We start from the raw sequence: 15,123 nt of genomic DNA, 5'->3' as shown, positions 1-15,123 counted from the left end.
GATCATCCCAATGTATGAACAAATCCCATTGGCCAATTGTCTCCTTCCAGCCTGAGGTGTTGCCAAAGTACATTTTGATCAGTATAACAGTATTATAACACACAGAAATACAGGATTAATTCTACCTTCTTTTTAAGGCTATTGTGCAATTCATGTAGTAGACAGTACCGTATCATTGTTTCCAAATGACAATATGTGAATGTAAGATGTTTTTGCCAATTTAACCCTCCATAAAAACTTGGTTAGGTCACTGAAAATATGTGTATACACTGAAATTAACAATATGCACTGTAAGAAAGATTACAAATTAAAAAAGACACCCTTAACTGTTTACCATTACTATTGTTGTCATTGTAGTTTTTATTAATGGCAATTTATACTTGGCATGGTAATGAAAGGACTTTGAGACGAAATGGTAATGAAAGGACTTTGTGTTATTGTATTACAGTACATTGCTAATATAAAGACATAATATAGACGTGGAAAAAGAGAATATTCAAAATGCTATATCTTAGTGACTTATGTACCTACAGCACAAAAATATAATTGAGCAAATTGAGACTTAGTTTCACAGATTTCATAAGACAACAAAATACTGATTAATCACTGGCTTGGATTGTCTCAAAAAGCATGAGTAAACCGCTCCTTTGGTTTCAGTGAAGAAATAACAGTCAGTGTATTGCAGAGTGAGTTGTTTACCTGAATCGGAAGTGCACAGTTACAAAGATTGCAATCTGTTGACTGTACACATGTATCCGTCCTTGGCTTCTTTCAGTGTAGAATCTACAACTGATAAAGTGTATTTGTATTTTACGATAAATCAGCTTGTTTCTAAAGTTTACAGTATGATACACAGAATGAAGGAGATAAATTGAGAATATACTGGAACAAACACCTAAGTAGTTAGAAAAAAACATCTGGACATAACAGCAGTTGCAGCTTTTTGATATTTTTTGGCCTCTGAGATATTCTATTTTTTGCTTCCTAGAAACACATTACTTTAGCACTATTTCATTATTTCAAAAAGATATTGAAGATTTGTAACACCATTCCATAATAAAAGCACACATTGAATAAAGTCCTTCCATTTTAGAGACAAGTCCTGCTGTTGTAGACTTTAATATAAACACAGAAGATGATGGAGCCAAAATGTCCACCAGAAGAGTAATGGCAAACAAATGCTGGAATATTCCAGCTGGTCCAGCTCTAGCTACTTATTCTGGTGCACGCTTGGAGTGGATTGGTCGATTTCCTGATTGTGGGCCAATCGGGAGCTAAGCTGAGGTCCTGGGGCAGGAGCGGCAGCGGTGGTGGTAATGGAGGTCAGCTGGGTCGGGACCGGCGCTGCGGTGGTGGTTGTAGTGGGGGCTGCTGGGTAGAAGTGGACGTCCACGGCGACAGTGGTGAGGCCCAGGGAGACGCAGTGGGAGAGGAGGAGGGGGGCGTTGCCGTGGGAGATGCTGAGGCTGTGGCGGACGGGCGGGGCGCCGAGGTTGGCCGTCTGCAGGGTCAGGGAGGAGTGCAGGCCTTCCTCTCGCATGGGCGGTGGAGATGGGGAGGGAGAGCGGTGGGGGGGCGAGGGCGGTGAAGGGGGCGGGAGGGCATCCTGGCATGGCGTGTACTCCACTCCACCACCACCCCCTCCCCAGTCCTCCACACACTGCAGCTGGATGCTGGGGTGGGACAGCGTGCAGCCCTTCTCTTCCTCCAGGGAAGGATCAATCTAAGGGGGGAGGGCAGTTGTGACAGTTACTGATACTATGCTGGTAATGCAACAATGGCAATGAGAGGGCAATGGCAAAGTCTGTTTCTCTCTTTCTCTTTCTCACATACCATCACCACATACAGTCAACATGAGTCAGTGTATAGTATTTGTGTCCGGACGTCCAGGTCCGACAGTACCTGTGTGTCCTCGCTGGGCTCTAGGTAGGTCTCTGCTGTGACGGAGGGGTCCGGGGTGGGCTGGGTCTGAGGCTCCTCCTCCTGGAGCTCGTCAGAGGAGGGCTCCATCTGTATTGTGACGGGGCTGGGGGCCAGGGGTCTGGCACGGGTGTTGGACGTGTTGGGACTTTGTTCAATGACAGCCACCATGTCATCATCCTCAAATGCCCTTCACAGAACAGAGGATACAAAAAACTGTATGTTAGCCATTTAGTAAATACTGTACAATATTGTACAGTCTCCTCTAATACAGATATTCCCCAATAACACTACAACTACAACAGTGCTTAAAGCGGTCACCTGTTCTCATACGTCCTCCCTGTAGCCAGCCGGTCTGGATGTCTGCAGGGGACGCCCAGGTTCCTCTGAACTGTGAAAGAGGGGGTTCAGTGAGTGTCCACCTTTACATTCAACACTGAGACACATCCCTCCTCTAATTCTATTGGCGGTTGGCAGTAGGGGGGAGATGCATGTTTGTAAATTGGTGCACTATTCAGTCTATGACTGCAAACTGCTCATACATGCTACTGCTACTACTACTAACACTGGGAGAAAAACTTGTACGCTTCAAATGAGATGTTTGGAAAGGGTAGGGTGGTCAGATACATCACTAGAATGCAGAATGAAGGTGTAAATCAATGGCAGCTTTATGTTGAGGTTCATAAGAGCTGTGTTAGGGACAGGCCAGCACCACTCACCCCCTCTACACATGATGGGCCCAGGCTCGTTCTTCTGGACCAGGGAGTAGAATGCCATGGTGATGAAGATGAAGGCCAGGGACACGCCCACTCCCACTACAATGGGGATGTCGTGTTTCTCCAGCACAGGTAACCACGATGACGGAGGCTTCACCCTGAGAACAACAAGAGACTTCATTAGACAAAGGGGACTTAAACTCATAATGATTAGTGTCTCTAGTGCTGCATCTCGTAGAAGAAACCAATACAACAGTTCACATGATAAGGGGTTGGTTTGGAAACTAGTTCAAACATTTGCAACAGCATCCAATGAAAAGAATGATGACTCTAACCCTCATAATATAAAAACATGAGATTATTATAATCAGCAAGATAATACACACACTCATTTCAGTCGTTCGACAAATTCAATCTCCCGGAACATCGTGAGCAAAAGGAGTGATAGCAGCTGTGGTTGTGGTTGCCGAGGTCTATCTGGAATCTTGTCAGCAGCTAACTCCAGATGAACCCTAAAGACAGTGATAACAGTGATAACTGTCATAACTGCCTACCAATGTAGAGCAGAGGAAAGATATGTTCTACCATCGTTCCACCCCACCCCCCGCCCCCGCCATGTTAGAATCCTGCAAAATTGTCCTGCTCAATAATAATAGGATTAGTTAGCTTTTATTTTGAAAGAAAAGTCACTGCTTTCATTGCAGGACTTTTATTTTGAAAGACCTCTGCACTGTGATTGTCAGCCTCAGTTTCAACAGTATCATTAGCCTATTCACTGCACCGGGTAATGTAATTGTAGAAACAACAAACAGTAAATATGATTAAAAAGTGAATATGACATGAGAAAGTTTTCTCCTGGCTAGTAGTTACTGTTGCTGCAGTCTCAGGTTTTACCTTTTAGCACTTGCTAAGTTAGCTAGTCAACGTTAGGTAGTTCTGGCTGTGTGAGAAACGAATAGTGAGAACACAATATGTTTTGTACAGTAGGAAAAGTACTTAAAAATGGTTGTTTAATTGAATATATTCACACTCACACCCCCTAGCAAAATGCCCCCCACCCCTTTTGTCTAGCTGACTCCTCCGCCCTTGTTAGGATGGATAGAAGTTAGAGTTAAAGGAAAAAGAAAATAAAGAAGTGGGACTGTTGGATGGTGAAAGGACCAATTAAATTCTACAGGCTCAGAAGTTTCTCTTGTAATCTGCCACTTCTCCTCTGTCCTTGCTCAGGTCCTCATATAACCACTCAGATTCACTGTCATCTTCGCATCTCCAATCTACAACACCAAATCCGTATGTCATTTGCATTTTTGCACGTAATTCCCTTTAGAGAAAACCATTCTTCCAATTTGGTATTGCACCGAAACATTAGAACTTTTTGTTTTGATTTCCACAGCACAAATGAATGCATACGTACATACTCTGAGAAGAAGGTCAGTAGACTGCCAGTAGGCTACACCACACTGTGCCCTACCTGGGGTCATTGCTGGTCCTCATAGGGGACTGTGAAGTGTTTCTCTTCAGCCATTCAGTGGGTTCCGTGTCATTGAGTCCTGCTGATTTAGCTGGATGAGCTGGGTCAGCAGGCTGGCTAGCGTTCTGCTGCTGGGGCTCTGAGGTGGTGACCTGGTGGACACTGGGACCCTGTGAGACAGGGGTAGGGGGTCTGGGGCTCACTTCAGGGGGTTGGGTGTTTGAGACTGAAGGCTGGGTGTGGGGTAGGTGTGTCTGGGTGTGTGGTAACTGAGGCTGAGTGTTGGGTAGGTGAGTCTGGATGTGTGGCTGGAGGTGTGGGTCCAGAGTCCTAGTTTGGGTTACAGGACGGTGAGTTAGTGTGAGTAGGTCTGGAGGCTGCACGTCATCAAAGAGGGAAATCTTATTCAATGAGACTGAAATCCCATGGGTTTGTAGATCTGGAAGCAGAGCTTGGGTAGGTAGAGACTGGGTGAGAGGGTCAGGGAACTGGGTGAAGTGGTCTGGAAGCTGGGTTGGTGACACTGGAGAAGACTGTGGAAGTGAGACCAGAGTAATACTGGTGACAGGGTCTGGAGACTGGGTTGGTCGATCTTGAAGCTGTGTGTCAGTGACTTGATGTTGGATGTGCATGACTGAGGGCTGGCTGTGTGTGTGTTGGAACTGGGTTTGTGTCAACAGAGACTGTGTATGTGGGACTGAAAGCCGGTTGTGTGTCAATGGAGACTGATTGTATGTTGATGGAGGCTTGATGTGTGTTACTGGTGGCTGAGTATGTGAGAGTGAGGGAAGGATACCATGAAACGAGGGCTGGGTGAGAGGGTCTGAGGGTTGATACAGGTCTAGGTGTGGGGGCTGTAATACTGGAGACTGGATCTGTGTGACTGGGGGCTGGGTTGGATTGTCCAAGGGCTTGTCCAATGGGAGCTTGGAGTGAGGGTCAGGTGACATGAAGGTGATCTCCCTGGGAGATGTGAGCTGTCGTGAGTTATCAAGAGTGGACACAGGGGTGACATGGGTGGAGGAGGCTCCATGTGATGCTTGGCCTGAAAATAGAGAGAAATGAAAAAAAGTCTTCATTGTCTCTCTCTCTCCACACTAAAGCTAGGCAACTTTACAAATGCTAATGTCAGAGTGTGACTCCTCACAGAGTGTCAAAGAGCATTTTTGTAGAAAACCTGTTGCATCACAGTAAAGTACAGTACTAATCAAAAGACCATCTCAGCCTCTAACAGATAGTAGAGTAGTAGATAATTAGTGCAGTGTTTGTCTATATTGCATGTTATGGTCTATGTTTCTGTTTCTGTACATACCTGTGCTCTCTCCCTTTTGTGACACATGTGGATGTGTCGTCTCAGAGTGCTGCAAAAAATGGTTGTCTTTGTATACAGACGTTATTTGCGCTGTCTCAGTGCTCCTAACCTGCAATTTGTGAAACATCTATTTTTCAGATAAAGGCAGAATCCATGTTGTATCAACAAACAGCATTCTAAGACAGAAAGAAAGTATGGCACACAGAGCCACTGCTTGAAAGAGACGTAAAACCGGAGGAGAGCAAGAAAAAGCTGTGACTCATGGAGTATGAGACATGGTTGACCTAGCATGTTTACTAAGTACTGATGATGGCAAACAAGTCATCACTCAAGAGACGTTCACAACAACCTTATTACTCACTGCAGACAAAATCTGTCTAGTCTGTTTATCAGCTGGGTCATCTTCAGCTTAAGATAGAAAAGATTACAATGAGAAAATAAAATGTTGACAAGCATGTTTTTTTTACAGTGTGTACGTGTGTTCTGTGTGTGTATGTGTGTGTGTGTGTGTGCGTGTTCATTTGTATGTGTGTTTGTGCTTGACTGTACTATAATGTAATGTACATAATCCCAAAAACATAGTTCATACCAGACACAGTGAGAGTAGCGCTTCTCTGCTCTCGTCCCACCCTGTTCTCCGCGGTGCAGTGGTAGTCCCCTGCATCAGACCACTGCACACTGGAGATATGCAGAGCCCCTTCATCTGCACAGGCATACAGGCACAAAGTCACACCTTCCGCCATGCTCTCCATGGTGTTGAACATCCCAAACAAGATCAGTCTGGCATAGTCTGGTCCCAAAACAACCACAAGCCCATTCCCATAGCTCCTTCCCCTACATCTGAAGGAACCATAAATGTTATGTAAATATAACCAGATAGGTGTGCTATGAGGCTGATGGCTCTGCTTAGCCTTCTACTGATTAGAATGCTGAACTGGATCATCACCATATTACGTACATCTGCTATGTCCATTCTGTTCAGATCTGCAACCAATGGAGGGGAATAGGCCATAGGTTTGTTTTCAGACCAACCTTTCAAACCCATCTTACTCACCATCGATATGCCTCAGGTGGGAGGAGGTGATGGAGATCTGGGAGGCTCCTCTGCCTCTGGTCCAGGTGTAGCTGATGGGGAGGACCCCCACTGCTCTGCATGGGAGGACCACGGAGACCCCCTCCGAGCTGCTTACTGCCCGCATGAAGGACACTATGATGGGGCTCACTGAGGCAAGGAGAGAGAGAAAGTATCAGACCACCTTGGCATACAGTATATAGAATGCTGAGCATCATCCAGGACCATATGAATCAATCAATCAATCAATTAATATCTTTATTCACCTTTTCACCATATTTAGTCACAAAAAGGACATTTGTAGCGCAGTCAGTGAGTCAATCAACAATGAGACAACAACAATAACAACCATTCAACAAATATACACACACGGTAAAAGCCAGGGTATACACAGTGCCCTGTATAAGTGCCGCATAAGTATTGGAAAGAGGAAGCACTTTGTCTTCTTTTAGCTCTATACTCCAGCAGTTTGGATTTAAAATCAAACAATTACTATGAGGTTTAAGTAGAGATTCTTAGCTTTAATTCAAAGTTTTCTTTATTCTGATTTTGTATACATAGTCCCCCTATTTCAGGGCACCAAAAGTATTGGGAAATTGGTTTGACAGATGTTTCTGGTTAGTCATTTGTGTTCCGTCACATCATTTGTGCAGGCATAAGAGAGCTGCCAATATGTAGTATTGAAATCAACAGCGTTTGGAACATCATTAAAAAGAAAAAAACTGGTGAGCTCAGCAATCGCAAACAGGCTGGTAGTCCAAGGAAGACTTCCACAGTGGATGACGAAGAATGCTCACCATAATTAAGAAAAAACCCAAACAACTGTCCCACAGATCAGGAACACTATCCAGGAGGTTACAGTTTGCTTAAAAAAAGTATCTAAAAAGCCTGCAGAGGTCTGGGAAATGGTCTTGTGGACAGATAAGACAAATATTATCATGTATCTGAGTGATTGCAAGAGGAAAGTTTGGAGAAAAAAGGATCTGCCCTCATCTGGTTTTAGGTTTTTGCATATATAGCTGCTACTAGAACTTGCTAACGAACATCTTGTCTGCTGGAGTACAAGCAAATGCCTTCAAATTCATTAGATGGCGCTTCATCATACAGTAAGACAATGACCCCAGACATACTGCCATAGCAATTAGGGAGTTTTTTTCAAGGCCAAAAAGCGGAAAGTTCTTGACTGGCCAAGTCAATCTTCAGATTTAAATCCATTTGAACATCCAGTTCATTTCCTGATGATAAGATTTTAGGCAAAAAGACCTCAAAACAAACAACAACTGTAGATACCTGCAGTACAGGCCTGGCAGAGCATCACCAGAAAATATACCAAACGTCTGTTGGAGTCAATACTGTAGGTCGCAGACCTCAGGCAGTTATGCAAACGATTGTTGACCAAATACTAAACATGTTTAAATGCTGTACTTTCTAAATGGTGAATCCAATCTGAAAGGAAAAAAACCCACTGAATTAAAGCTGAGAATCTCTACTTTAACTCCATAGTAATGTTGTTTGATTTCAAATCCAAACTGTTGGAGTATAGAGCTACGATAGGACAAAATGCTTCCTCTTTCCAGTACTGATGGAGGGCACTGTATCACGTTATGTCTCAGTCATCAAAAACAGTATCTGCTTCTAAGCTCCTTTTCCTCAAGAAATATCAACAGTAGTTAACTTCATGGTCAAACACACATACAGTACTAAGATCATACAGGTTCTACATACTGTTTGAATAAGGATTGAGTTACCAGCAACATGTAGAGTGGCTGTGCTCTGGTCACGGCCCACAGTGTTGGAGGCCTCACAGGTATAAGTGCCCTCGTCATAGCTCCTGACCGACAGGATGTAGAGGGTGGCGTTTTTCATCCTAAGAAGAGGGACGCTGGTCAAACATTCACTGCCACAACAACCCTTAGGTCATAGGGCCAAACTACTACTGTAGCATTTCCTCACACAACAGAAGTGGCCAACAGTTCATTTGGTCAATCTGCTGAGCTTACCCCACAGTGACCTTCCCTCCGGTCTGCATGTAGCGCCCCTGTTTGGACCAAATGACTGAGGGGAGAGGGTGCCCCCACACCTGGCACTGGAACACCACCTGGGCCCCCAAAGGGACAGTTGCCACTGGGGGCCACAGCTTCACCGAGGGAGGGACTGTCAGGGCAGGGTTTGGGTCAATATAACTCTCTGTTCAGTCAATTCAGGTGGTGTGGACTGACTAAAGGTATATTGTGTATCAGACAATAACAGAAGGAGCAGAATTTGAACATGCTGAAGATTGATGCTATGTAACAGCATACCCAGCACATTCAGGCTGGCTCTCCTGGAGGTCACAGATCTGTGCAGATAGGAGTTGGACGCCCTGCAGAAGTACATTCCACTGTCTGTGTCCTGAGCACTGGAGAGACACAAACAGTTTAGAGGCAGTTTATGCATGCAAGCACACACACACACACACACACACACACACACACACACACACACACACACACATTCATCACTTCCTCAGATTGTTGTTGTCCTCTCTAACATGACTGTCTAGTGACCACTGTCTCAGGTGTCTTGTTTTTCATATGAGTCTTTCTATGCTGTTCTCTCCCAGCCAGTGTAAAGTAAACCATGGTTCATTGTTATAGGTTTATATTTAGGGCTGGTTTCCCAGACACAGATTAAGCAACAAAACAAGATGTGTCTTCAATGGGAATTTAGCATAGATTACTTCTTCTTATGATGACTGATGGATAGATGATTCACTTACTTAAACATGTATTTGTTGTAAATCGCTTTGGATAAAGGCATCTGCTAAAAGCCATGAATGTAAATAAATGTAACACAGAGTACACACACACATGCACACTAATACACACACAAGTACACACACACACACGCACACACACACAAACATACACACACCTGTGGAAGATTAGGTCTCCTCCAAGCCCCACAGTAAAGTGTGGCTTAGGAGTGAGGAGTCGGTTGTTTTTGAACCAGGACAGGCGAGCTTTCGGCCTGCTGTGGGGAGGCCTGCAGGCTAGAGTAACCGAGTCCCCCCTCTTCACTGTCTTGTTGTTGGGCTGCTGGACAAAGTTCCAGCCCATCACTGTGGAGAGAGAGAGAGAGAGGAGCTGCATGTTATGCCACTCTGGGTTGTGTAACAAAAGTCTATGGCAAACACACACACAACACACACACAACACACACACAACACACATACAACACACACACAGCACACACACAACACACACACAACACACATACAACACACACACAGCACACACACAACACACACACAACACCACCGACCAACAGTAAGTCAATCAGAGATTCACAAGCTTTCATGATGTCCTCCTTTCATGAATCCATCATTTGAAGCCACTTCATGGCTCTCCAAGCTAACAGGCTACAATGTATTAAGTATTATGACCAGAACAGAGCTAGTATATGGTACCTGCTGAAAGGAGGAAGGCTGGCTGAGACCTTACTGTCTCTCTCTCGTCTCTGGCCTCACAGTGATAGAATCCCTCGTCTTCCACAGACACGTTCCTGGGGAATGTAGAGCACAGCATATAGCCTTTTCTATCTGTTTGAATGAGGCAGGAATACTGTATAATTACATTCCATATACTATTCCATATAATGTGAGTTAGAAATACTGTGTTATATGTTCCATATGATGTGAATGGACATTTCTGTGATGCAAAACATGGATGTTTCTTCTGTAGCTACTAAGTGATAAACCACTTTAGCGGGACAGAGGTCTGAGGACTGTGAGGACTGCTCCTGAACCTGCTGCTTCCCCCACTGGTCGCCAGAGGCCGCCATAGACTCTTTTGTTGTTTTCTTATTGCTTTCATTTAGTTAATTGGCCACACCTGTGCCTTGTTAATTACCAGTTATTTAAACCATGCTTCTGTTACACTGTGCTCCGTCTTGAGTTTTCACTCATGGATGTACCTGTGTTATCCTGCGAGTAAACTATGTAAAGATTACGTTTGATTTTGAGTCCTGCCTGCTTTCTGCGCTTGGGTGTACTTGAACCACAGTGTTGATAAAAAATAAAAACAAAACGTTTCCTCACGTGAAGAGCAGCCGCTGTCCGTTGTCCTGCAGGGTCAAAGCCAAGCTGTTCATCAGGAGACGCTCGTCTTTGAGCCATCGCACCGTGAAAGCCGAGTCGCCGCGGACAACACAGCGCATGGCGGCCTCCGTCGCTATGGCAACGGTGATGTTGTCGGGTCCCCGAGTGATCCGTAGCCTTCGAGGGACTCCTGGTGAGGAAGGAACAGATGTACGATATGACCTAGGGTTGAGTCCCGATAGTACAGTATAGAACGGCTTCCTCTCTACATTCAGTTCCTTCATGGATGTGATGCTACAGAAGTGAAGATTCTACTTCAGCCAACTGTTTCGTAGCTGTCATGGCAAACAAAGGAGTTGGCTTAAGCAGAACAAACTCGACCCGGAGCTATTGTAGTTCCCTCACCTGAACTGATCTGAAATGACCAGATAGAGGAGAAGCAGTGTGGGAGAAACAGTGCATTGACTCACCTTGCACTGTAAGTGTAGCTGCATTGCCTTCCCTGCTGGTATTCAGTAAAGGATTGTGTGTGACACAGATGTATTTCCCCTCATCCTCCACTGACACGTTAGAGAGGTGCAGAGTGCCTGAGGTCTTCCTCTGGTTACCCCCTCCATACTGGCCCTGGAGAAACAACCACAGTCAGTCATATCCCTCGGAAAACACAATCCAATGCGTGGAATGGAATAAGGAATAGTATCAAACACGTGGAAGCCTGTTCTCCGATTTCTGCCTCCACTGATATACAGTAAGATGACTGTATACTCACACACAAACACACACATACATATACGAGTGTGCACACACACCTAAACTATACACCATATGTATGTCCTCAACTATACCTGAATCTGTTTGCCTTTAGTGAACAGTGTCCCGTCTTTGAGCCAGGCGATGTACGCGGCGGGCGAACTGTCCCCAGACACACACTGGAAGAACACTGCCTGTCCCTCACTGACCATCTGAGACTGGGGACTGAAGAACACAGCCTGCAAATCTAGACACAAACACAGACACGCATAGGACAATACTTCTGTATGCATCGAATAGAAAAGCTCATCAAATTGTCTCCAAGAAGTGTACCGTTGTATTTACAACAATTCAATGTTGCTTCTGTATGGTATTCCCTCAGCAGATAGGCCTATCTGGTGGTGTGAGAGTACTGTACAAACCTGCTTTCTCCACTTGGACAATGGTCCTGATGTGTTTGCTTCCAGTGCCTGCGTTGCAGACGTATCGACCCAGGTCTCCCTCTCTCAGACGGGGGAAGAACAGAGAGCCGTTGGCCATCTGGTGGATGTTTGTCTCAGGGCTCAGAGCTGCTGCTGGGCCTGGTTCTCCACTGGCTCTCTCCCACCCCACAGGCAGCGCCCTCTGCTGGCTGAAGTCGTACACTGCACAGTGCAGCGTGAGGGGAGAACCCAGTACACCGACACCATCCTCTGGACGATTGGAGAACACTGAATAGCAGCACCAATATGTGAGACAGAAACCAGGGATGGAACAATCAGAGATTGTTTTTATTATTTAGTGGCTGCATTTTCATGGTATCATAATGCAATATTAAAATAAATATTTAAGATGTTACAGTGTAAATTAAAAGCCATTACGATAAGTGGCCTTCACTGTAATACATTGCTTTAAAAAGACATAAGAGAATGCTCCAACATACAATATATGATTTTCATCGGATCAAACATTTTAATATTTCCTAAACTACACCCAATCTCAGAACTAAGATAAATCACACCATCAGGTAACAGGGCAGTGGGTGGCCTCTTGTTGCTAAGTAACAGATGAAGCTGAGGCAGCCTTTTGTCACATTATACATGAGGCCTGCACATTAGCATGGGATCCATGCTAATGAAACCTGTCTCTAACCATGGAGAAATCATTACATAATTTGGTAGTTCTAGACTTGCAGGACATGTGCTCTCTACCTCTGTATCTAGCTGTAATTTGGAAACAAAAACATGTATCTTACATACAGTATGTGATTTCTGTTTGTCAAGAAAATCACATACAGTACTGCAGCTCCAGCATATGCAATAAAGTCCGGCATCCAGTCCAGGCAATAATTTGGTTTGGACACTTGCATAACATGGTTGCATGATTATACTCTGTTGTACTGTACATAATGGCAATGAGAGCAACCAGAGAGAGAGAGAGAGAGAGAAAGAGAGAAAGAGACCATCTACCCAGTTCAGAGAGGGCTGGTTGAAAATGAAGAGAGCAGGAGAGAATCAGCACCCAGACGTGAGAGGTCATCAGAGGGGGACCCCAGAGAGAGACAGAGTCCAGCATCCTACTACAGTGCTCCATGTGAGGCATTGGAGGTCCAGAGAGGCTCATCCATGGTACTAGCTGAAACATACAATATCAATAAGTATCTATTACATCATTTATATGTTATGGGGGGGAATCAAGCATTGCGTCATGGTACATTCGAACATTTTGTGAGGCTATGACTAGTGGGCAAATGGAACTCTAAAAGATGTTGTTTATATTGTAATAGGGTTAGGGTTAGGGTGCATTATTTCAAACCATTTATGTCCTGTGCAGGGGAGGCTGGTGGAGGTAGAAATCGGAGAACGGTCTCATTAATGCATGGAATGGAATGAGGAATGGTATCAAACAAACGCGTTTATGTATAATACCATTCATCATTCCCCCATGCATTACAATGAGTCCGTCCTCGGACTTCTACCCCCTGCAGCCTCCCCTGGTCCTGTGATAGAATAGTGTGTAAAACCTAAATTCATGGATTATTTATTTGCATCTACAAGAGTTGAATTACTAACACAAATATTGCTGCAATCTTGCAGTTCTGTTGTGTGCATGCATGTGTGTTTTAATTCCCAACATTTAACCACCCCTCTCTCTGTCTCTCTCTCTCTTTCTCTCCCTCCCTCCCTCCCTCCCTCCCTCCCTCCCTATCTCTCTCTCTCTCTCTCTCTCTCTCTCTTTCTCCCTCTCTATCTCTCCCTCTCTCTGTGTGTTATTCCTTTTTTGGTTGTGTTTCAGCCGCACCGCAGCGATTGCTGCCTTGCTTTGTCTCCTACTGGTCTCTTTAGTCTCTTCAATGGGCCAGCCACTTTATACAGGCTGCAGCCCTCCACTCCATAAAGGTGACATGAAAAGGCTTGCGCAGCTTTGTACTGTGAAGATCAGTTATCAGCCCTGGAAGAAAGCTGTCTGATCATATGGTCTTTCATGATGTGGCCATGTATGGACAGATCACAGTGTGTAACGTGACACAGTTTTCACTCATACAAGCCTGTGTTTATGCACATGAGTATCGTGTGTAGGACTAAAAAGAGAGCATGTACCTACCTACCCACTTATATCTGATCTCAAGAAGCTCTAAAAGCATGCTGCATGCTGCATGCTGCATGCTGCATGCTGCTTGGTGGGATGATGAAAGGAGGATTGACACACATGGTAGTGGTGATAAACGTGATATTGGTACACTGCTTTTCCTTTGGTTTGCATATAGGTAGGTTCATATTACATGGTGAGAGGAGAGGTCTCAAATGTGGTTTCTAAGGATAGTAGATCACTGGAACACCACCAGATTTTGGATAAGGAACTCACCTCAGATTGTGTCACTGGTCATATACTCCCTCATAGAACACAAAACAGAAAAAGCTGAGAATGACAACAAGCAGGCAATTGAGAGTAAAGATAAAATCAAACAAAAACAAATGCACATTTTGTCTAAATGTTACTGGTAAGCAGAGGCCAAAATGATTTACCTAAGATTACCTAAATCCAGTGACCTGCATAAGGGTTTGATAGGAGGCATGATAGTATGCATGTCAGTGGGTACTTTAGGCCCTGACTCATCTGGCTAGCCAGTGGGTTGGTATGCTAACATCTGCTGAGAGCTCGGGGGTGTGTGTTTACTTTGGCTTCACAACAGACCATTTACCCAGCAAGCAGTTTAGCAAGTCATTAGGAATTGTTTCATCTCAAGCACTTACACGCTATCTCTTTCATATGTATATATATATTTTCAATATTCTTCATAATAATAATAATTATAATGAATAACAAGTATAATTATTATTAAGAATAATAATCGTAGGTATCTTAGGTATTTTCATTTCAGAAAGTACATTGAAAATAGAATTTAAAGAATGATGTTCCTCAGCACTCTAATCAAATAGGTAATCACACTAAAACATACAGTAGCTTCCTAAATACAAGATTATTGTCAGTCTATACCAGGTCTCTCTTGAAAAAGAGACTGACCTGGATAAATAAAGGTTAAATCAAATCATTATTTTTGTGTTACAAAAATTAATGATGCAGAATATATCAAGTATTAAAGTAATGTGTTTGATGCCTTACAAAGACAAAAGCTCTCCTCACTACTGCAGCAATGAAACTAGATTTATTATAACAATATTCAAAACATCCAACAACAACCAAAACTCTAAATATCGTTAGGCAAAATGCAATATGCATTCAAGTGTCAATCTCCTGTTGTTGCAATTTGAATTCCAATGTACTCCTTCGGTAAAAAACAACATTTCCTTTGGCAAAAAACTT

The sequence above is a fragment of the Argentina silus genome (assembly GCF_951799395.1).
Source record: "Argentina silus genome assembly, chromosome: 7".
In the NCBI taxonomy this organism is placed as follows: Eukaryota; Metazoa; Chordata; class Actinopteri; order Argentiniformes; family Argentinidae; genus Argentina; species Argentina silus.
The sequence above is the reverse complement of the archived record's forward strand: the minus strand, read 5'-3'. Positions refer to the sequence as shown.